Here is a 24,912-nt window from a genome sequence, read left to right as displayed (position 1 = left end):
CCCCCTCTCAGCCGTTCGTCTGGTCCCCAGCTGCTCGCTCTGCATTTCTGTCGCTCAAGGAGAGGTTCACCAGTGCCCCCGTCCTACTCCATCCCGATCCCAAGAGGCAGTTCATAGTTGAGGTGGACGCTTCGGACACCGGATTGGGGGCTGTGCTCTCCCAACGATCAGAGGCCGACCAGAAGGTTCATCCTTGCGCGTTCTTCTCCCGCCGGTTCCTTCCCGCCGAGGAGAACTACGATGTTGGTAATCGGGAGCTTCTCGCTGTAGTGGCTGCACTTGAGGAATGGCGCCATTGGCTGGAGGGGGCAGAGCATCCATTTACCATCTGGACTGATCATAAGAACCTGACGTTCATCCGGGCAACCAAACGTCTCAATGGTCGGCAGGCACGGTGGGCCAGTTTCCTCAGTCGGTTCGACTTCACACTGACTTATCGTCCTGGCTCCCGCAACACCAAGGCAGATGCTCTGTCTCGTCAACACCTTAAGGAACCTGTAACGGTGGAGCCAAGTCCCGTCCTCCCTGAGACCAAGGTCATTGGCGTGGTGACCTGGGGCCTTGAAACGGTGGTCAAGCGCGCCTTGCGCTCCAGTCCAGCCCCGAGCAACGTGCCGCCTCGCCGACTGTTTGTTCCGGACTCAGTGAGGTCTCGGGTCCTCAAATGGGGCCACACCAGTCAGCTCGCTTGCCACCCTGGAGTCCACCGCACTTTCACTTTCATAGCTCGACGGTTCTGGTGGCCCACTATGAGGAGGGACGTCAAGGAGTTCGTCATGGCCTGCACCATCTGTGCCCGCAGCAAGGCCTCTCACCAGGCACCGGCTGGTCTGCTGCGGCCCCTTTCTATTCCCAGTCGGCCCTGGTCCCATGTGGCGTTGGATTTTGTCTCTGGACTTCCTCCGTCTCAGGGCAACACAGTGATCCTGACGGTGGTGGATCGCTTCAGCAAGGGTGTTCACCTGGTGGCTTTGCCTAAGCTTCCTTCTGCTTCAGAAACCGCTGACCTCCTGATGAGCCACGTCTTCCGTTTGCATGGACTTCCCAAGGACATTGTGTCAGACAGAGGGCCCCAGTTTGTTTCCCGTGTGTGGCGTGCTTTCTGCAAGGGGTTGGGCGCCTCGGTCAGCCTTTCGTCGGGATATCATCCGCAGACTAATGGACAGACTGAGAGGATGAACCAGAGTGTGGAATCTGCTCTCCGTTGCGTCGCTGCCAAGAAGCCAACCTCCTGGAGTCAGTTTCTCCCCTGGGTCGAGTATGCGGTCAACTCCCTGGTCAGCTCCGCCACCGGCCTCTCGCCCTTTGAGGCATCCCTGGGTTACCAGCCGCCCGTCTTCTCTGCACAGGAGTCCGAAGTGGAGGTTCCCTCCGTGCAGACTCATCTGGACCGCTGTCGTCGTGTCTGGGAGATCACCAGGGCTGCGCTGCTCCGTGCTACGGAACGTGCCAGACGAGGAGCTAACCGTCGCCGATCCACAGCACCAGCTTACCAACCCGGACAGAGAGTCTGGCTGTCCACCAAGGATCTCCCCCTTCAGTCCTCTGCCAAGAAGCTGAATCCCCAGTTCGTTGGACCCTTCGAGATCCAGGAAGTACCCAGTCCTGCAGTTGTGCGTCTTAAGCTCCCGGCCTCCATGAAGATCCATCCGGTTTTTCATGTGTCCCGAGTAAAGCCTGTCTCCGAGAGCCCCCTTATGCCTCCGGCCCCAGCTCCGCCTCCCCCTGAGATTGTGGATGGGCATCCACAGTGGAAGGTCCGTCGGCTGATGGACGTCCGACGCAGGGGACGGGGGTTCCAGTATTTGGTTGACTGGGAGGGCTATGGGGTGGAGGAACGAAGCTGGGTATCCCGCCAGCTCATCATGGACCCTGGTCTGCTCGCTGAGTTCTATCGCCGTCACCCTGACAAGCCTGGCAGGTCGCCTGGTGGCTCCCGTAGAGGGGGGGGGGGTACTGTTAGGGCTCGGTCTGTTGACCAACCTGGCAACCAGCAATGAGAGCGGGGGAAGGGCGCGTCTGAAACACCTGCAGCCTACCTACTCGTTAACCACTCTAGTATAAGTTTGTTTGCTTTCCAGAACTCGTCGCGAGTTCGTCCTGAACAGTCCCGTGAGTAAATTCTTCGTCTCGAGTTTTGTGACATTTCTGTGTCTCCCGGTGGAGTACAGATTGTAGTATTCTCCGTGTTTTGCTTGTTTGATTATTCCCTTGTGTCAGTTCTCCTTGAGAGCTTGTTCGGAGAAGAACTCTCTTTGTGTTTTCCCCATTGGATTTTCCCATCGTGATTTTCTAGTTGAGATCAAGTTTTTGATATTCTAATTTCTCCTCTCTCACTGTGGATCTTATTACTCGGTTGGACTTCTACCTTAAAGGAGCAGTTTGTGTTTTTTCCCCTTTCGGACTTTAAAGGAGCAGTTTGTGTTTTTTTCCCTTTCGGACTTTAAAGGAGCAGTTTACGTTTTTTCCTTTTCGGATTAAGGGGGCAGTTTACGTTTTCCCATTTTTAAGAATCTATCCTCAAGTTCCGCCTGAAGCGCCTCCCCCTTCTGTCCAGGCCCGGCCGGCTCTCCTCTACGAGTCCTGCCAGGTTGGTGCTTTACTTTGTCTTGTGTTGTCGCTATTGGGTTCGTTCTACAAACCTTAACATCTGAGTTACTTTAACTTCACCACGGTGCCTTCTCACGATTAAAAATATCATGTATTTCACAATAATATCTCCTTTTCTGAAATGAATAGAAACTATTTAATGAGATGTTACTGAAAAAGTAACTCGTTAAAACATGTCATGTCCTGGTTGAACTTGGCTTTCCAGTCTGATGTGTTCCTTGTCTGATTGAGAATGTGTAATTGTCAAACAAAACAACCAATAAAATGTGGGACGAATTCTGCTGCGGGCCACTGGCAGAGTAAGAAAAAGTTTCAGCAAAAAATGTTTTGGGATGGTAATAAATGTGATAAGAGGGAATATTGTGGGCACAGCAATGATTTAATGTCTCAAACATCAGATTCATTATTGCCTCTCACCTCCCTACCGTTGTGATGCTTTAAGGAGAAAAACACTTGATTCATCACTTTGTCATGACATTTTTAATATATTTTTGAACTTGTGAAAAATACATTAGATGCTTTTTTTTGTTGATCCTGTAGGCTTGCGCCAACTTGTGCAAATTGCTTGTTTATCGCTGGTTTGACAGTGGCGGCTTGTGCATTTTTCTCTGGGGGGGGGGGCTATAGGTACCAAAGACCAAGCAAACATGTAATAAGGTGTCACACCAGTGTATTTGTGACTATAAGTATTAATTTACTTATGTCCGCTAGACTAGATCACTCCTGTTTATATTTGATTGTAATCATTTTAATCTCTCTGTAAAGTGCTTTGGTCAACATGTGTTTGTAAACTTGCTCTATAAATTATCTAACTTGACTATTTAAATAAATGAAAAGGCCTTTATTTGTATTTACTGAGCTGAATGCACATTTGTTATAATGAAATGTGCTTAGTTAAAAAGAAACCCGTGACAATGGCAGAATTTTATAAACACAGTAAGATCTAATAGAAAATAAAATTTAAGGAAAAAAAGCCTTCTTACTGAACCAGCTCTTTGAAAACGACCAAGTATATTGTCTTCCTCTATCTTTGGATTGTTGATGAATTATGATGTCAGGTTGATGAGGTCAAAATCAAATGATACAAACCAAAAATCCTACCAGATAGCAATAGCATTACTGAAAATGGGATCTTTCTGTCGCCACTGATATTTTATGATATTGATATTTATAGGCTAAGTGAGAATCACTTAGCCTAAAAAAACAAAAAAAACCAAAAAAAGACAATTGGCCTCATATCTTTTGATAGCTTTTTAATGGGATTTGGATCATCTTCTACAGCTTGCCCAGGGTTATTTTATTAAGTATACACTACCGTTCAAAAGTTTGGGATCACATTGAAATGTCCATATTTTTGAAGGAAACGCACTGTACTTTTCAATGAAGATAACTTTAAACTAGTCTTAACTTTAAAGAAATACACTCTATACATTGCTAATGTGGTAAATGACTATTCTAGCTGCAAATGTCTGGTTTTTGGTGCAATATCTACATAGGTGTATAGAGGCCCATTTCAAGCAACTATCACTCCAGTGTTCTAATGGTACAATGTGTTTGCTCATTGGCTCAGAAGGCTAATTGATGATTAGAAAACCCTTGTGCAATCATGTTCACACATCTGAAAACAGTTTAGCTCGTTACAGAAGCTACAAAACTGATCTTCCTTTGAGCAGATTGAGTTTCTGGAGCATCACATTTGTGGGGTCAATTAAACGCTCAAAATGGCCAGAAAAAGAGAACTTTCATCTGAAACTCGACAGTCTATTCTTGTTCTTAGAAATGAAGGCTATTCCATGCGAGAAATTGCTAAGAAATTGAAGATTTCCTACACCGGTGTGTACTACTCCCTTCAGAGGACAGCACAAACAGGCTCTAACCAGAGTAGAAAAAGAAGTGGGAGGCCGCGTTGCACAACTGAGCAAGAAGATAAGTACATTAGAGTCTCTAGTTTGAGAAACAGACGCCTCACAGGTCCCCAACTGGCATCTTCATTAAATAGTACCCGCAAAACACCAGTGTCAACATCTACAGTGAAGAGGCGGCTGCGGGATTCTGGGCTTCAGGGCAGAGTGGCAAAGAAAAAGCCATATCTGAGACTGACCAATAAAAGAAAAAGATTAAGATGGGCAAAAGAACACAGACATTGGACAGAGGAAGACTGGAAAAAAGTGTTGTGGACGGATGAATCCAAGTTTGAGGTGTTTGGATCACAAAGAAGAACGTTTGTGAGACGCAGAACAAATGAAAAGATGCTGGAAGAATGCCTGACGCCATCTGTTAAGCATGGTGGAGGTAATGTGATGGTCTGGGGTTGCTTTGGTGCTGGTAAGGTAGGAGATTTGTACAGGGTAAAAGGGATTCTGAATAAGGAAGGCTATCACTCCATTTTGCAACGCCATGCCATACCCAGTGGACAGCGCTTGATTGGAGCCAATTTCATCCTACAACAGGACAATGACCCTAAACACACCTCCAAATTGTGCAAGAACTATTTAGAGCAGAAGCAGGCAGCTGGTATTCTATCGGTAATGGAGTGGCCAGCGCAGTCACCAGATCTGAACCCCATTGAGCTGTTGTGGGAGCAGCTTGACCGTATGGTACGCAAGAAGTGCCCATCCAACCAATCCAACTTGTGGGAGCTGCTTCTGGAAGCGTGGGGTGCAATTTCTCCAGATTACCTCAACAAATTAACAGCTAGAATGCCAAAGGTCTGCAATGCTGTAATTGCTGCAAATGGAGGATTCTTTGACGAAAGCAAAGTTTGATGTAAAAAAAATCTTATTTCAAATACAAATCATTATTTCTAACCTTGTCAATGTCTTGACTCTATTTTCTATTCATTTCACAACATATGGTGGTGAATAAGTGTGACTTTTCATGGAAAACACAAAATTGTTTGGGTGATCCCAAACTTTTGAACGGTAGTGTACATAAATTTGCCTGCAGACAGACAGACAGACAGACAGACAGACAGACAGACAGCGACACACACACACACACACACACACACACACAAACATACTTTCTCACCAAGTTAAATACCATAGATACATCAAGTTTATATCACAAAATCAATGTGTTTTCTAGATTTCACGTATTATTCTTATAACCATAACAATCTTCATCTAAGTTGTGGCCTATGAGATCACTTTAAAAGCCCACTGAACACTATGAGTGTTATGAGAACAACATACAGTGATTGCAAAAGGTTTCAGTGTATATAAAGCAGGAGTGTATGTTTGTATGTTCGCTCAAAACTCCAGAAACACTCATTATAGAACAAAAAGAAAGGTATCTTTAGAATCAGAACTTTCCAAGGATTGCCTGGTTTGAAAAATATTTCAAAAACCAAGTAAAAATTTTGATTTATTTGTGAAAGAGGCATTCCGGCGATGCTTTGTGGAGACTTCCGGCAAATCCTTCCAGTGGTCAAGGGAGGCACTACACCTAACATTGTCAATGCTAGCCTGAAGGCACGCAACGTGGTTTACCCTGAGGCTCTTGAGCACTGGGCGATTAATACACACTTTGGCAAAGAAGCTTGATGAATGGATTGAAAATTATGACATTTGATTATTTTCGTTAATAACATTCGTTTATTCGACATTCGTTTATCACATGTATCACATCATAAATTATCGTATATGTCATCATCGATTATATCGTAAAGATCAGATCGTGTTGGTTGTTTTGGTGAGAAACTTTTCCCCGGGCAACGCCGGGCACCTCTCCTAGCATATCATAAAGCAGTTACCTTGATGTCCATATACGAGGTTATCATATTTCAAATTTGTCAGTCAGGCATAAAAAAATGATTGAATACACACACACACACACACACACACACACACACACACACACACACACACACACACACACACACACACATATATATATACAGTGCTGCTTGAAAGTTTGTGAACCCTCCAGACATGGTCACTGTTTTTGTAAAAAACATTAAAATAAGCTTATTACACATACATCCAAATCCCAATTTGTAAAGCACGCCTTCCAAATAATGGACACACACACAAAAAGAGATATATTTTCATTATTTAATTCAACAAAGGTGGTTTATTTCACAAAAACTGAACATTTAACATGTGCAAAAGTATGTGAACCCTTGTATTAGTAGCTTGTGGCTCCTCCTTTTGCAGCCATTACTTCAACCAAACGTCTTCTGTAACCACTAACCAGTCTCTCGCATCTGCTTATGGGGCTTTTTGCCCACTCCTCCTTGCAGAACTCAGTCAGTTGAGAGAAGTTGGAGGGACATCTGGTATGTACCAACTTCTTCAGATCTCGCCACAACATTCCAATTGGATTAAGGTCTGGACTTTGACTGGGCCAATCCAGAGTACGAATCCTCTTTCTCTGAAGCCATTCCTTTGTAGTTTTGCTGGAATGCTTTGGGTCATTGTCTTGTTGCATAATCCATTTTCGTCCCAGCTTCAACTCCCTGACTGATGGCAGGAGATTCTGGTCAAGAATTTGTTGATATGCTGGAGAATTCATGGTTCCTTGGATAATATGGAGTCGTCCAGGTCCAGAAGCAGAAAAGCAGACCCAGACCTTCACATTTCCACCACCATGCTTCACTGTTGGGAGGAGGTTCTTTTCTTCATATGCAGTGTTGGCTTTTCTCCAAACATGTTGGTTTTGATTGTGACCAAATAATTCTATTTTGGACTCGTCTGTCCAGAGAATGGACTTCCAGAAGGTCTCTGGTTTGTCCAAGTGCTCTCTGGCAAAGTTGAAATGGGCAGCTTTGTTCTTTTTTGAGAGCAGAGGCTCCCTTCTAGCAACCCTCCCATGAATGTCATGGCTATTCAATTATTGTCTGATTGTAGACGCATGCACATTTGTCCCAGATGCCACCAGAGAGGTCTGCAACGCTCTAGAGGTGATGTGTGGGTTGGCCTTTACCTGATTTATAATTTTTCTGGTGCTTCTGGGTGATAGTTTTGATGGGCGTCCACTTCTAGGCAGAGTTGCTGTCATGTTGAAGGCCCTCCATTTGTAAATTATTTGTCTTACAGTGGATGGATGGAGCTGGAATTTTTTGGAGATGGTCTTATAGCCCTCCCCAGACTCATGGGCTATCACTACCCTCTTCTTCATGTCCTCGGATATCTCCTTTGCTCTCGTCATTGTTGATTTGTATGGGACCACAGTGGTTTGGTTGGTTTCCTCTCTCTTTTAATTAGTGCAGGCCAAACCTTTTCTCAAGGATGTCTCATTTCATTGGTCTGCTTAAATGATTAATTAAGCACCCAAATGTGTTTCACCCGAGTCTGTTACCTGCTTGACTTAACCAATGCAGCTGGGGGTTCACTTACTTTTGCACATACACTAATTCCATGTTTCATGTAGTTTTTGGGCTACTTAAACAAGTCCCACTAAAGAAGTACATGCAACTGCTAAACATATATCTGACATTTCATACATAAAAACTGGTGATGATAGAATAAGAAAATCATGGTAAAACAACAGAAAAATCTAAACTGCTCAAGGGGTTCACATACTTTCAAGCAGCACTGTATATATAAAACCCAGCCATTGAGGATGCACAAGCTAGTGCATTCTTAGTTCTGGTCCCAAGCCCAGATAAATGCGGAGGGTTGCGTCAGGAAGGGCATCTGGCGTAAAATATTTGCCAAATCAAACATGCGGATCATAAATTAGATTTCCATACCGGAAGGTCGAGGCCCGGGTTACCAACGACGGCCACCGGTACTGTCGACCAGAAGGGTGCCAGTGGAAACTATGCTACCGTTGGGTGAAGGAGAAGAAGAGGGGGAAGGCATGGCCAGAGGCAGTGAGAGAGGAGGAAGGGTAGGAGTAAAGGGAGAGAGCTGGCTGATATGATGGAAAGAAGAAAGACAGGTATACTGTGTGTGCAAGAGATCAGGTGGAAGGGGAGTAAGGCCAGGAGTATCGGAGGTGGCTTCAAAGTCTTCTACCATGGTGCGAATGGGAGGAGAAATGGGGTAGGGGTAATTCTGAAGGAAGAGAATATCAAGAGTGTGTTGGGAGTGAAGAGAGTGTCAGACAGAGTGATGAGTATGAAGCTGGAAATTGAAGGGGTGATGATGAATGTTATCCGCACATATGCCCCGCAAGCTGGGTGTGAGATGGAAGAGAAAGAAGAATTCTGGAGTGAGTTGGATGAGGTGGTGGAGAGGGTACCCAAGGAAGAGAGAGTGGTGATTGGAATGGACTTCAGTAGGCATGTTGGTGAAGGGAGCAGAGGTGATGAGGAGGTGATGGGTAGGTGTCAATGAGAGGAATGTGGAAGGACAGATGGTGGTGGATTTTGCGAAAAGGGTGGAAATGGCTGTGGTGAATATATATTTCAAGAAGAAGGAGGAACACGCGGTAATGTACAAGAGTGGAGGAAAGTACACACAGGCAGACTATATCTTATGTAGGAGGCACAATCGGAAAGGCAGCAAACAAAAAAGCTTTTCTAAGATGGATCAGATACGGATCGACTTTCCCGCAAAGTCAGCACAAGGTCATGTAAGTTGAATAGGGAGCTTTGGTGGATTCCTGCTGCTCCCATAAATGGCCTGCTTGCACGCTTTAACTTCACGCACAAACGGATCCTTTCCCTCAGCAGGAAACCGTTTGTTTCTTTAACTTGCCGAATCCGCCATTTAAATAACAATGTGCAAAGGAGCAAATGCACCTGGCTTTTAAAAGGAATGGGAGATGACGCTCCCATTGGTTTAATCCCTGTTACGCCCAAATAACACCTATGATTAATTAAGAGACTAAGTACAACTCCTTTGTGCCTTGTGCCTTACATTGCGCTCAGATTATTCACCGTTCATCGGTGCATTCAGCGCTATTGGCTACTGTAAATGCCAATCCATATCCACGACAAGTCCCTCCCCAGCTTCCTGTTCTTACAGGAAACACATAAATATGTGGAATCAAATAGCACTCTGCTAGCCATTTCACGCAAGTGTAACTATCTGCAGCCTCCAGCTAGTATGACCACGCCCCCACAGTGCAACACACGCCCACATTAATGCAAGAAACGCCCACGCCAGATCAACAAACACCCCCACCCTCCACCGCCCCACTGAGGTTAGGGTTGGGAGGTTAATGTTGGGCAAGTGATGGTAGTGGGCGTGTCTTGTAACTAGTACTGCAGGCTGCAGCTGGACCCTTAATGTTTCATGGGGTCTCTAATGTGTAATACTTGCTCATACCACATGCTTGCCACGTCTTGGTATTTCAATTAGATAGAGTGGACTAGTTCATGTTACTTCTCTACACAAACATCCACTGAATAACCATACCATGGTCTTCTTGGCAACGCGGACAACTTGCTATCTTGCTCTATTGTATGTGACTGTCCTTTCTGAATGAAGTGTGACAGGATTCTGAATACAAACTGCAACTCTCTCTCAGAATGGAGATGTTCTCTCCCCACAATCAGTTAAAGAGTTGTAGCTGTTAAATGCAATACAAAAAAATAAATAAAATAAATAAACAGATAGATAAATGACCATGTCTCTGCCCTTCTGACAAAAGAACTGCTGTTGAAGAATTGGTCTCTATATAGTCAACAGCATTTGGGGGTTTGGTTTTTAGAGATATTAAATTCGAACCTTTGTCATTTTAACACACTGGAAAAACTATAAGTGAATATGATAGCAATATATACTATCTTCGACTTTTAATGCATAGTTGAACGACACATTTTCAGTCACAGATATGACTCGAGTTTTCAACGGATTGTGCGTTCATTTCTCAACATATATCTTTTTGAAGAAACATGAGTTCATGATGAACGCCAATTTCATGAGAGAGAGAAAAAAAGAGAACCATTTCCTTGTTCATTCTTAACATTTTCCTTCATCTGCCTGCTCTGTATTACTCTATATATATCACTTTCCTACTCGGAGTATATTCAGTTCCCACTTGTCCTTGGGCTTAAATGTAACTAATCTCGTCATTAGAATCATTATACTATTCATTGCTCCACTTTGCAGTGGACCAGTGTATTCTGCCAGATGTAATTAAAGTGTTTTAATGGGATAATTCCCTTGGAAAACATTTTGCTGTGCCTAGTGATCCTGGTGCCTTACCACTGGCAATGAGGATCAGTGGACTTTTGTGTTTTGAGAGAGAGAGAGAGAGAGAGAGAGAGAGAGAGAGAGAGAGAGAGAGAGAGAGAGAGAGAGAGAGAGAGAGAGAGAGAGAGAGAGAGAGAGAGAGAGAGAGAGAGAGAGAGAGAGAGAGAGAGAGAGAGAGAGAGATGAGAGAGAGAGAGAGAGAGAGAGAGAGAGAGAGAGAGAGGAGAGAGAGAGAGAGAGAGAGAGAGAGAGAGAGAGAGAGAGTGTGTGTGTGTGTGTGTGCCAAGAACAATAGTTGGTGATGGTGCATCGGGCAGTCCAATAGCTGCTTCTGCTGGACAGAGAACCAGAAATTGTGTAGCTGGAAGTGGGCACTTGACCTTGAGCGAGGATTTGCTCAAAACAAGTGGACCAAGCCTTGAGCCGGTTCCCTTAAAACAGACTAAGATGAATGTTCTTTGCAGCTTATTTGAAGGTTAATGTTGTTATCTGGATAGTAAACCCAATATCTCATTCATGATCACATTCTCAAGGGCTTCTCAACGGGACAGAGATGAATCCTGGGGTCAGTGTGATGGATGCAGTAACTTTTTTCTTGATCAGTTATCGTCCCACACTATCACACCTTGCTTTTCTGATTAAGGCTTATTCGTTGATAACACGGGGCTAATCAGCTTCATTCGGTGTAATTCCATGTAACTTTCTGGTGTTTGCCAGTTTTTTTCCATTCACTTTTAATTAAGATATTATAAGAATTTTCGAGCCAACCGATGTGCCCAGAGATGAGCGCTAAAGTGAATGGTAATTTGCTTCACTATATGCTCACATCTGCTGTGTCAGTTGCAACTATTATTCATGTTATCATGCCAGAATGAATTATGTGAAAATCTGTTTGTAAGCGTTTTCATTTTCACTTCCCACTTTCCCATTATTAGATCTGAAATCTACATCTGGAATTGAATTGAAGGCACTCTTGTACCCATATAAACACAAGCCGTTCAAAGAGGAAAAGGGACAAAATGCAAACAAAGAATTAAATAAATGCAGCCACAAGATATGTATATATTTTTTTCAAACCAGCTGTAAATATAAAGTGATCCATTCGCATACAATCAGATCAATAGAATCAAATGTTTTAAAAAAACAATATTAAAATGATCAGGATAACTGTAGCTTTTAATTTCACATCATGTAAATGTTATCATTTTGAGATTTGATTATACTCGGGTTTTTACTGTGTGGGGTCTGGCCTATTGCTGCAGTGTAGATCTGATAGGATTTCTTTATCATGGAGGAACAGACTTTGGGGAGTCTTTTTAAGCTAGAGTAGTGGGTCCTACTTCTGTATTTAGGTGTTTTGTTTTTTAATCGCAGCCAAACAGTCTCACAGAGAATACATACAGTGCATCCCCTATGCATGTTCAAAGGTGTCTTATGAGCAGCCTCGTTCTCTGTGAACTGTGCAAGTGCAACAATGCAACAAATACAGGGTAGCGTAGCGGTCTATTCCGCTGCCTACCAACACAGGGACCCGCCGGATCGAGTCTCTGGTCGGTCGGGGCGCCTGTTCAAGGGGGAGGGGAAACTAGGGGAAATATTGTGATCCTCCCACGCGCTACGCCCCCTGGCGAAACTCCTCACTGTTAGGCGAAAAGAAGCGGCAGGCGGCTCCACATGTGTGGGAAGAAGCATGTGGTAGTCTGCAGCCCTCCCCGTACCGGCAGAGGAGGCGGAGCGGTGACCGGGAAGGCTCAGTAAGGTGGGGTAATTGGCCGGATACAATTGGGGAGAAAATAATCAAAAAATAGAAATACAAGCCATCTCGTGGCGAGGCAACTTGTAACTTCATTTACTAATTCACTCTCCTCCTCTTCCATGTGACGCTCATGGTCTATTTTTATTTTATTTATTTTTTTCTACGCGGCCTCCAACAGGTACAACAAACTACACAGAACTGTGTAAAACACGAGTCCAATCTGTTTAAACGTCATTAAAATGAATGCCTCACTGTACCACCAGAGGCAATGCGACGCAGCAACTGAAACCTTGTGGGGTTTTCGTTTCATTGCACATTAAAATGAATGAATCATGTCAATGTGTATCCATGATCCTGTAGTTAAAGTGATCTAGTTAATTGATTCAGGACCAGTTAAAGCATTTGCCGCTTAATTTACCCCTTTCCCACAGTAGCCTACTTGAAATCTCCTCAGAGAGCACGGCTGCCATGCAACCACACCCAACATAGACGCAGCATAGTTGCTGCAGCAGGTTAAAGAAAAACAAATCCCTGCTCCGCCCTGCCACAGGCGCTGGCCCTGAGCTCCGGGGCTCAAGCCCACTGGACAGGTTGAGCACCCACGGGGAAGGCCGAACAACAAAAAGAACGACTAAATCAATAAATAAATAAGACTGTGAGATGGTGTGGTGTAGCCTGTTAAATGTGTAGCGTAGCAGTGTCGCATTTCCTTGCGGTTTACCCAGCCAGCCTACATCGCGGTTTTTACTAAAGCAAGCGCAGCAACGGAGATTTTGAGACAATCAACACCTTGGGGGGTACTCACTTCACCTGGGCGCTCACGGGCAACAATATAATTTGGCACCTATGCGCCCCGCCTACGTGATGTGCCGTGCCTGGCCAACTGCTCACGTAGCATTGCGCACAATTAAAGCGTTATCGGCCTGCCATATCGGTATTTCGGGCCGATATCAGAGTCGGAAATATTTTATTCATTCCCGAGGGGAAATGGGGTAATATTTCCGCTCTTCCCCCCCGAATAGGCGCCCCGACCGACCAACCAGAGGAGGCGCTACTGCAGAGATCAGGACACATACCCACATCCGGTTTCCCACCCGCAGACACGGCCTATAGTGTCTGCAGGGACGCCCGACCAAGCCGGAGGTGACACGGGGATTCGAACCGGCGATACCCGTGTTGGTAGGCAACGGAATAGACCGCTACGCTACCCGGACGCCCCTGACATTTCCTTTTACAACCTTTATCTGCCAATACCGATGACATGCTGATACCATCATGCATCCCCAGTGAAAGTCATAGTCCTGTTCAAATCACGTAAAGTCAGTAATGCTATAAAGCAGTCCTGCCCACTCATTTGCGACACAGTGCTGGGCATACAGAGACAGGCTTCCGCAGTGGAACTGGTGCAGATTGTTTGCATATGACGTCACGTCACTGTGTTGCTGTGGCGCGAACTACGGGTGGAGGGCAGGAAGTGATTTTCTGCATAGGAGGCACCATCACAAACTTTCGAAATGCCTATGTTTGGCGTCATTTATGGTTGCTCAAATTGATCAAACTGAGAAACCACAAGGATTTTGTTTATTGAGTACCAAAAGTTGTTGTTCATGGGGGGAGGGGGGATGCCTCCATACTTTTGTATGCTTCATTTGTTTTCTTGAGTAGAAGGATGTCTGGAGAACAAGGTAGTTACTTATATCGACTGCCTCAGGCAAATATTTTAATTTAGTTGAAAAATCGCTCCTATTCATAACGTAAGGATCACGTCCAGCATATCTTATTTTCTGCTTGTAATATCGTCTAAACGAGCACAGGATGGGTTTTCCTCCATCTCATCCATTCTGCTTTTCACTCCCTGCCCTCCATCTGAGTTCACGCATCATTGGAATCACAACCGAATCCCTACTACAAGGAGACAATTTTCTAAATATATATCATCACACCGCCCAAGAGAAACACATAGCCTGGTAGACTCTAGCAACACTAGTGGTGGTAAGTTTCCTCGGTGAAAATAACGCAGCCGTGTTGTTTATGTTGTTTCTGAAAAGCCTTACATTGCCCCATTTAGGTCCGTTAATTGCTTAACAGATTAGTTGCCAGCGGTCCCCAAAAAAAAGATAACTTAAGTTGTATTCTCAACCATAACACACACACACACACACACACACACACACACACACACACACACACACACACACACACACACACACACACACACACACCCTTAACATGAGGGAAAGACTGGCCATCTGGCAAGGTGGACAAATGCCAGATGGGCTGTCCAACCATGGCCCACTTTGGCCACTCAGAATGGAGGATTACATTGATCTAAAAAAAAAAAAACAACAACAAAAGAAGAAAAAAGGAAAAGGAGAAGATGAATAATTTTGTCTTCAATGACTTTTATTCAAAATGACTCATTTCAGAGGCCCAAAACATTTTGCATCAGCCCTAAATACCTTAACTGTGCAGGGCTCTCGGTGTTTTAGTGAAGTATTTGTAGTATGCACTGTGGCTTTGCCGTGTTTTTGTCTCGTATTGTGGTGGTATTACTGTAAGTTGTTGTATTAACATGTGCTATGGCTGAGTGTCTAGCCTCTGTATTTGTGCTAAATGCGCCTTTAATTTGCTAGGGAAATTATGGCATGGCGCCGCTCTTTTGTCTAGCAATATAGATGGCTGTTTACGTTTAGTTTGACACTAGGGACTTATCATTCAGCAGGTTGCAGGTGATTAGAGAGCCTGCTAGGTTTAAATCTAGTGCAGATGTGGAGTCAAGTAGTTTAATTAATATGATTAGTCAGGGAATTTCTCATAGTGTAGATTATCAGCCTGATAGCTTGGTCTATAACATTGAGACTGTCTCCCTACCCTGCTGTATTGCGCCCAAGCCCTCCTCTCCTAAATGTGTGAATCACAATAATCTAGTAATTATTCCTACCACTGGCAGTGGTGAGAATTGCGACAAAGTACCTAATAATCTACAAAACCAAACAGCTAATGTTATCAAGAATGTGACCACATACCGTCCAAAGCGTTGGTGGCCAAAACTCTCAACAAGGTGTCTAATTCCAATTAATCTTTCACCTATTGGTAGCTCTAAAGCTCTGCCTACTACTGATCACTTCCACAAGACGCTTAAATTTGGTTTCATAAATATCAGATCACTGTCTACCAAAGCCTTGCTAATAAATGATCTGATTCTTGAACATAGTTTTGATATGATTGGGTTATGTCAAACATGGCTGAAACAAAATGTTTTCCTTCCCTTAAATGAAGCTTCCCCACCTGACTACACTTATACCCATGTAGCTCGGACAAATAAACAAGGTGGGGGTGTTGCCTTAATATATAAATCTATTTTCAATCTGACTTCTAGACTTGAATCTAAATTCCAGTCTTTTGAGTCTCTTATTCTTGGTCCATCTCCCTCAGCCATGAATAGACTTGGCTCAATCCAAATTGTGGTACTTTATCAGCCTCCTGGCTGTTACTCGTTATTTCTTGAAGAATTTGGAGAATTTGTCTCAGGCCGTGTTACTCACGCTGATGAGATTCTAATTCTAGGTGATGTCAATATTCATCTGAATAAGGCTGCTGATCCTCTAAGTAAAGCCTTTCTGGCACTAGGTGATACTTTTGGGTTCACTCAGTTTGTTCAAGAGTCGACTCATTGCAGTGGTAACACCCTTGATTTGGTTTTATCTAAAGGAATAGCTGTTTCTGATCTGAATGTCTTACCAACAACATCTGCTGTGTCTGATCATTTTCTCATCAAATTTGAAGCATTATTGGCCTGTCCAGTTAATGTCAGCACAGATGTAATTGCCACTCACCATATTGGTCCCTCCACTGTAGCTGCATTTGGCCAGCAGCTGCCTGAAGTCTTGGCTCCTTTCACTGTGGTAAATGACTCTGTTGAAAATTTCACTAGTGACTTAAATGTGGCCCTCTCTAGTCTCCTCGATTCAGTTGCACCTCTCACTACCAGAGCTAGGCGACTAAAGAGGCCTACACCCTGGTTTAATGATGAGACACGTGCTTTTAAGCGGACCTGCAGGAAACTAGAACGTAAATGGCGAAAATCAAAATTGGAAGTTTTTTACCTATCGTGGCACGAGTGTTTATTGAAATACAAGTGTGCTTTATCTACTGCAAAAACATCGTATCTCTCTCACTTAATAAATATTAATAAACATAACCCCTGATTTCTCTTTGACACTGTATCTAAACTTAGTAAAAAGCAGCCATCTATTAGCTGCTCACCATTCACAGCCCATGAATTTCTAGATTTTTTCTGCAATAAGGTTGATGAGATCTTAAACAAAATTAGTTCTTCAACTCCATCTACTCCTGCAGATCCTGTCTTACTAAATTCATATCTGCACAATGAGTCACTGACAGTTCCAGTTATTAAAGCTTTTGAGACTATCTCTCTTGATACTTTGACTAAGTTTGTGTCAGCTTCTAAACCAACTGCTTGCCTACTTGATCCCTTACCAGCAAAACTTTTTAAAGACCTCTGGCCTTTTCTTGGACCTACAATGCTAGACATCGTTAATTTATCTCTTACTACTGGCATTGTTCCCAGCAGTTCTAAGACAGCTGTGGTTAAACCTCTACTTAAAAAACCGCGCCTTGATCCAGGGTCTCTTAATAACTATCGACCAGTCTCTAATCTTCCATTCTTCTCTAAAGTACTAGAGAGTTGTGTATCAACAACTTTTGACCCATATAAAAGAAAACCATCTATATGAACCTTTTCAGTCGACTTTCAGGCCCTGTCACTCCACTGAAACTGCTCTGACCAGAGTGGTAAATGATCTTTTACTGGCTATCGACTCTGATTCCACTTCTGTGCTTCTACTACTGGACCTCACTGCAGCCTTTGACACCATTGATCACTGCATACTTTCAGATAGATTAAATGGTAATTTTGGTGTCTCTGGCTTAGCTCTCTCTTGGCTTAAGTCTTACTTATCTGGAAGAACACATTGTGTCTACTAGAATAATATTATATCAAAATTTTCTGACATTAAATATGGTGTGCCTCAGGGCTCAGTTCTTGGCCCTCTACTTTTCTCTCTTTACATTACACCTCTTGGCCAAATTATATGCAGTTATGGAATAAATTTCCATTGCTATGCTGATGATACTCAGCTGTATGTGCCTATAAGGGCTGATGATCATACTCAAATCAAATGCACTGATGGTGGTCGCCATTTGGATGCTGCCTGCCCTTCCTCTCCTCATATAAGTTTTTTTTTTTTTTTACATGATGCTGGTCGCGTGGCTTGGGTCCTGGACTGTTCTGTTGACATGTGGACACTGCTTGGCATGCTGTGCATCATGTGCTTCATAAATTGTATGTCCATTATAATTCTGTTATCCTCTTTCAATGTTGTATTATGTAAATTGCGTGAACACAACATCCATTGCACGCTGTCCGTCTTGGGAGAGAGATCCCTCCTCTGTTGCTCTCCCTGAGGTTTCTTCCTATTTTTTCTCCCTGGTAAACGGTTTTTTTAGGGAGTTGTTCCTTATCCAATGAGAGGGTCTAAAGACAGGATGTTGTGTTGCTGTTAAGCCCACTGAGGCAAATTTGTAATTTGTGATATTGGGCTATACAAATAAAATTGATTTGATTTTGATTTGAAATGTTTCATGTCATAGCCCCCATGTAAACCCACGCGAGTCTGAGACTGTGTTCATCATCATCAGCATAAGAGTCGGTGACTGTGGTGCATGTCAGTGTCATGTGTCTGTGCACCAAGTTCAACTTCAACTTTAGTGTCACATGTAAAATACAGTCAGATTCTTGTGCTCAGCTCCAAATTCCTGCATTCTAGTCAGTCTATATGGTTTTTATGGTATGGTAACAAAATGGGTTGGCTATTTTTTGGAAATAGGACCAGGGTATGTTGCAAATATCAGTGTCATATTTTGTTCCCAGTCATTCAATGCTCAATGTTGCCACACAACCACTTCCATCCCACTGTTGCACCTGGTTTATTTGTTTGCTGTTTTCCAATTCGTTCTCCACTTACATTCCCAACAACATTAATCTGTTGTTTAAAATGTCTTTTTACAGCCTATCATGATGGGTTCCTTTGTCAGGAGTCAGGAACACTTTATTTGTTAATTCACTTCATGTACTTGCATATATGTAATGAATTATCGTTTCCCCCAGCCCACAGCAGTGCAATACAAACACAAAAATACTTATCCAAAAACTACAAGAACACATAGTATATCCAAACTAGAACACATATATCCAAACTAGAACATGTATATCAATCAATCAATCAATCAAATCAATCAATCAACTAACCAAGTTGCATTTTATATAGTGCTTTTCTAGCTTCAACAGCCACTCAAAGTGCTTTACATTTCTGGTCAAAGTCAAAACAAAGGTGTCGCCAGCACATTCGGATCAATACTAAACATTCAAGCTCAGTACATAGACCAAAGGGGGCTCGGTTAACTAGAGAACGCTGTTTTACAGATTCTCCCTTTAATGTCACTCAACACAGTAACAGACCTGCCTTCGTTTAAAGGGTCGCACCAAAGGCTCGCAGGAAAACCTGTGATCACGCTTCTGCTCGAGTACATGAAGAAATTGCTCGAGAGAGTCTTTTCTCTGAGAAATTATATGGGAAAAGTGATTTTTGATTTGATCTGCAGTTTTACTTTAGGGTAACATCAGCTGAGACGCTTGTAAAACCTTTAAGAGAAATTCCTCTTAAACGATTCCTCCAGGACGATGAAGAACAAAGACAGTTCATTACACCAACCCATAACCCCTAAAAACAGATCCAAACTGGAACACATCTATCCAGACTAGAACACATCTATCCAAACCAAGAACACATACTATGTGTTCTTGGTCTGGATATATGTGTTCTTGGTTTGGATATACACTCACTGGCCACTTTATTAGGTACACCTTGCTAGTACTGGGTTGGACCCCCTTTTGCCTTCAGAACTGCCTTAATCCTTCGTGGCATAGATTCAACAAGGTACTGGAAACATTCCTCAGAGAGTTTGGTCCATATTGACATGATAGCATCACGCAGTTGCTGCAGATTTGTCGGCTGCACATCCATGATGCGAATCTCCCGGTCCACCACATCCCAAAGGTGCTCTATTGGATTGAGATCTGGTGACTGTGGAGGCCATTTGAGTACAATGAACTCATTGTCATGTTCAAGAAACCAGTCTGAGATGATTCAAGCTTTATGACATGGCGCGTTATCCTGCTGGAAGTAGCCATCTGAAGATGGGAACACTGTGGTCATAAAGGGATGGACATGGTCAGCAACAATACTCTGGTAGGCTGTGGCGTTGACACGATGCTCAATTGGTACTAAGGGGCCCAAAGTGTGCCAAGAAAATATCCCCCACACCATTACACCACCACCAACAGCCTGAACCGTTGATACAAGGCAGGATGGATCCATGCTTTCATGTTGTTGACGCCAAATTCTGACCCTACCATCCGAATGTCGCAGCAGAAATCGAGACTCATCAGACCAGGCAATGTTTTTCCAATCTTCTATTGTCCAATCTTGGTGAGCCTGTGCGAATTGTAGCCTCAGTTTGCTGTTCTTAGCTGACAGGAGTGGCACCCGGTGTGGTCTTCTGCTGCTGTAGCCCATCTGCCTCAAAGTTCAACGTGTTGTGCGTTCAGAGATGCTCTTCTGCATACCTCGGTTGTAATGAGTGGTTATTTGAGTTACTGTTGCCTTTCTATCAGCTCGAACCAGTCTGGCCATTCTCCTCTGACCTCTGGCATCAACAAGGCATTTTCGCCCACAGAACTGCCGCTCACCGGATATTTTCTCTTTTTCGGACCATTCTCTGTAAACCCTAGAGATGGTTGTGCGTGAAAATCCCAGTAGATCAGCAGTTTCTGAAATACTCAGACCAGCCCGTCTGGCACCAACAACCATGCCACGTTCAAAGTCACTTAAATCACTTTTCTTCCCCATTCTGATGCTCGGTTTGAACTGCAGCAGATCGTCTTGACCATGTCTACTTGCCTAAATACATTGAGTTGCTGCCATGTGATTGGCTGATTAGAAATTTGCGTTAATGAGCAGTTGGACAGGTGTGCCTAATAAAGTGGCCGGTGAGTGTATATCCAGACTAAGCAACAAAACAAATCACTGTCCAAGAGAACGAGCGCCAGCCAGGATGACTGCGGAACTGCCGGTCTGCATGGGCTAGCATTTAGCTTAGCCTGCCCTGCTTCCGCACCCTGTCAGACCTCCCTCGGTGTTTCCTCTTCGGGTGCGGCTCCGGGCAGTGCCGTGGTCCCTGGACCAAGCTCTCCCAGCAATCAAACGAAAACACAAACTTAGACGCAGGCGTGGACAAAAACACTGCACGGACGGTATGGTACTGGGTGAGGCCGCCACAAACGTAAGTTCGCGCCACCATCTTCCCACACCAGAAGAGGAGTTGAAGCTGCATGCCAATAGCACTTCTTATTACAAAGGACACACAAATATCGAATGTGTTTTTCAAATTCAATTTTGTGCCGAAAATGTGTAGAAGCCGGAGGAATTCAAAAGTATATATCTCTTAAAGAAAATAAGTTACACTTCGAAAATTGTGTAAACTTTTTTTGTACATTTTAGTTCCCTGTTCCCTGAAGTGACAATCATTAAAACCTGTCACCACACTCAGAAATGAACTGACATTTATGAAAACTCATATCATCCAAAAGAGTCCTAAAACATCCCTACGACAAAAAAAAACAAAAATTTTAAAATAAAACCACCCTTCTAATTTGCATTAACCTTTTTATTTACATTTCAAGATGACAGAAATCATAGCAAATTGCTGTAAAAGCCCAAATGAGCCCGCAGGGTACCGAATTTCACTTCAGAGAAAGTTTCAAACCGACCGCACTCCGCCACTCATCTCCGCCAATGAACGCTCAGCGTCATGACAAGTTGAGCCCGTGAACACAGGAAATGCCTCTGAAGTCGCATCCAGATTAAAACGTGAGACTGGAAGCCCGTGACGGGGAGGAAGAGGGATATGAAGGGAGGGTGAAATGAAGTAACCATTGATCTGATAGAGTGAAATGCGTCTTACTGACTCCACACTGCATGAAAAATTCAGTGAGGAATGGTAAACAGACAGACATTTAAAAAAAAGAGAGGAAAAAATGGAGCAAAATGTGCACGGTGCAAATGTTCATTTTGGAGTGACGATCTCAAATGGCTCCAAACAGCTGGCGTGCGGTTCATTAAATATGATTCAGACGCCGATGCTCGCGTTATTATTATGTTTTGTCGCGGTTTGAAAGAAAGACTATACACCATATAATAACATCTTTATTTTGTAGTTTGTATATTGTAACGTAGACGAATAAGTGCTAACAGGTCGGACCCTTTAGTCGACGGGTTAACGTTGTCGCTTGCGGTGCAGGAGACATGGGTTCGCGTCCCAGCTGTGGCGGCGGTTCCCGGATTGCCCTCTTAATTCGCTACGATATATATCGAGAAAGACACAGCGGGTTACACTGAGCATAGCGAGAGGTGTCATTCAGAGGCCCAAAGACGCCTTTTTTCCCCTTCCCCATCTGTTCTCTTCAAATAACACACACAACATATCGCAGTGAACCTGCTCACTTCGCTGGTCTTTGGACAACAGCTTTGGTTGTCGGTGAGTTTCATGTCCTACATCTCTGAAATTACAAACAAGTAAACATTTGAAAATGCAGTGATTATGGATTTAACCCCCATCACCCACGCACACGCACGCACGCACACGCACACACACACGCAATATATTCAGACCATAAAACCATGATGTGATAGCAGAGTGCAAGAAAGGGAATAATGCGAACTAAAGAGAGAGAGAGAAAGATGGAAAAGATGTTTTTATACGCTTGAGCGAGCATGCAGCGTGAGCACAGAAGAGGTATCATTCGGAGAAAGGATGTCCCTTGATATCATCCACTTGCTGTATCAGGCAGATCATGGGGCTGGAAGAGCGGGGGTGCAGATTGCTTTCTGGCACAAGGTTTTCAAGGTGTTTCCACCATTTTATTTTTCATAAACTCCTCTTTGGTTGGAGAGTTTGCACTTTATTGATTCCAACATTGGTAATTTGTGCCAGTTGCTGCTGTTCAAGCGTCACAAAAAGAGTAAAAAATGAAAAAATAAAAAACTGAAAGAGCGAGTGGGAGAAAGGAAGCAAGAGAGAGCAATCAGATCCGTATGGATCCACACACTGGCGAGAGAATACTGAGGGTTTTGAGACTAAAGAGGATGAAAAAGGCAATATTGCACGAGGAAATAGCTTCGACTGCTGAAATCTAAATCTGGTCGTTCAGCAATCAAAGCTCGTTGAAACTCTAATGAGGGGTTTCAACACGAGATTCTGCACCGCTGCTGCTGATGTAGACGTGATAACTACTGGATGTACTTCCGCTGGTTCCTTTGTGGTTCTCTCAGCAAAGCAACTGTGACCTTTATGGTTGATTTCAGAATAAAGAAAAAGAAAGAAAAAAAAGCAAAGATTGGATTCCTTCTTGTGTGATATCAGGGTAACGAGAGAGAAAGTGGTTAGATACTCAGAAGAAACAGTGCAGACTGTTGAACTGTTTTACAAATCTATACAAATACAAATTCAATACAAACGCAAATATCCCATTCAATGCACACTCACAAATCATCCAGAGGTTGAGGCAATTTTTGTTCAGTTGTCCTGATACATGCTCAATAATTAGGACCAGGAATCAGGACCACATTATTCGTCAATTCATTTCATGTACCTGCGCACACGAAATGAAACGACACATCGTTTCCCCCAGCCCACAGCAATGCAACACAAAGACAAAAACACACATCCAAAAACTACAAAAACACACATCCAAAAACTACAAGAACACACATCCAGCCAACAGATATATCCAAACTAAACAAAAAAACCACTGTCCAATGGAACGAACGCCAGCCAGGATGACTGTCGGAACTGTTGGTCTGCATGGGCTAGCAGTTAGCTTAGCCTGCCCAGCTTCCGCGTCCTGTCAGACCGCCCTCAGTGTTTCCTCTTTGGGCGCATCTTCGGGCAGGGGCCATGGTCCTTAGGCCCACTGGACGCAGCAGACCAGGCTCTCCCAGCCAGACACCGCCGTCACACCTCCCCACACTCCACCAAAAACACAGTCACCGCGAGACCGCCGCCAGACTGCCCTCGGTGTTATTGGAACTGCCGGTCTGCATGGGCTAGCAGTTAGCTTAGCCTGCCCCGCTTCCGCGTCCTGTCAGACTGCCCTCGGTGTTTCCTCTTTGGGCACACCTCCGGGCAGGGGCCATGGTCCTTAGGCCCACCGGACGCAGCAGACCAGGCTCCCCCAGCCGATCCAGCACCAGCTCTCCCAGCCATCGAACAAAGGCAAAACTTAGACGCAGCTGAGGCCGAAGACACTGAATGGACGGTACTGGGTGAGGCCGATGCAATTCGAGCCGCCATCATAATAATATAATCATCATAATCCAGGTAAGAAAATCAAAGAAGGTTGAATCAGTTCATCTGGATACAATGTTTATTAACAGATACGTTTCGTCACTCATCTAAGTGACCTCTTCAGTCTCAACTGACTGCAGGTATCCCCACCCTTATAAACCACACAGTGGCTTAACGGCCGAAACCAACGACCTGTTTCATATGCAAATTGCCGTGACCATTAACTAGACTTTCAATGGCCATGTGTACTATTCACAGAGGATTGGGGAATAGTTGCAATCACAGCATTGTACGATGGCGACAGATGTACTCGTAGGCCCCCCCCCCCCAGTTCAGGAATGGTCGTTCCCTCTCATAGGCCATCTATATGTGAAGCGGGAAGGACCATCCCCGAACCGAGAAAGTCGGGGGGGGGGTCTGAGTACATTAGTCGCCATCGTACAATGCTGTGATTAATAGTATGTGATTAATGCTGTGTTAATAGTACACATGGCCATTGTAACTAGTTAATGGTCACGCCTGTATTTGCATATGAAACTGTATAGTTTATAAGGGTGGGGATACCTGCAGTCAGATGAGACTGAAGAGGTCACTTAGATGAGTGATGAAGCGTATCTGTTAATAAACATTGTATCCGGATGAACTGATCGTTTTTCGTCCCGTTGTAACGCGTTACACAGTCCCAGCTTGTTTCTGTGTGGTGCACAGTAGTTTGAGAGGTGGCATGCAAGGTGAGAGAAGGGGGTCTATCTCCAAAACCAGGCATATGATAGATTAGAAAATAGATTACAATCTACTGCAACCCAAATAGAATTGTTTTTTTTTTTAGTTTGGCAGCGTTATCTGGGCCAGTATCGGAAGTATTTGTAGTACCAAAAGGTTTCATCAGGAAGAAGGTGTGTCGAAATCAACAGCTCAGAAACATGAATTTGAATTGAATTACACTTATGATGATGATGATGAGTTATT

Source organism: Lampris incognitus, chromosome 1, assembly GCF_029633865.1.
Source record: "Lampris incognitus isolate fLamInc1 chromosome 1, fLamInc1.hap2, whole genome shotgun sequence".
Classification (NCBI taxonomy): domain Eukaryota; kingdom Metazoa; phylum Chordata; class Actinopteri; order Lampriformes; family Lampridae; genus Lampris; species Lampris incognitus.
The sequence above is the reverse complement of the archived record's forward strand: the minus strand, read 5'-3'. Positions refer to the sequence as shown.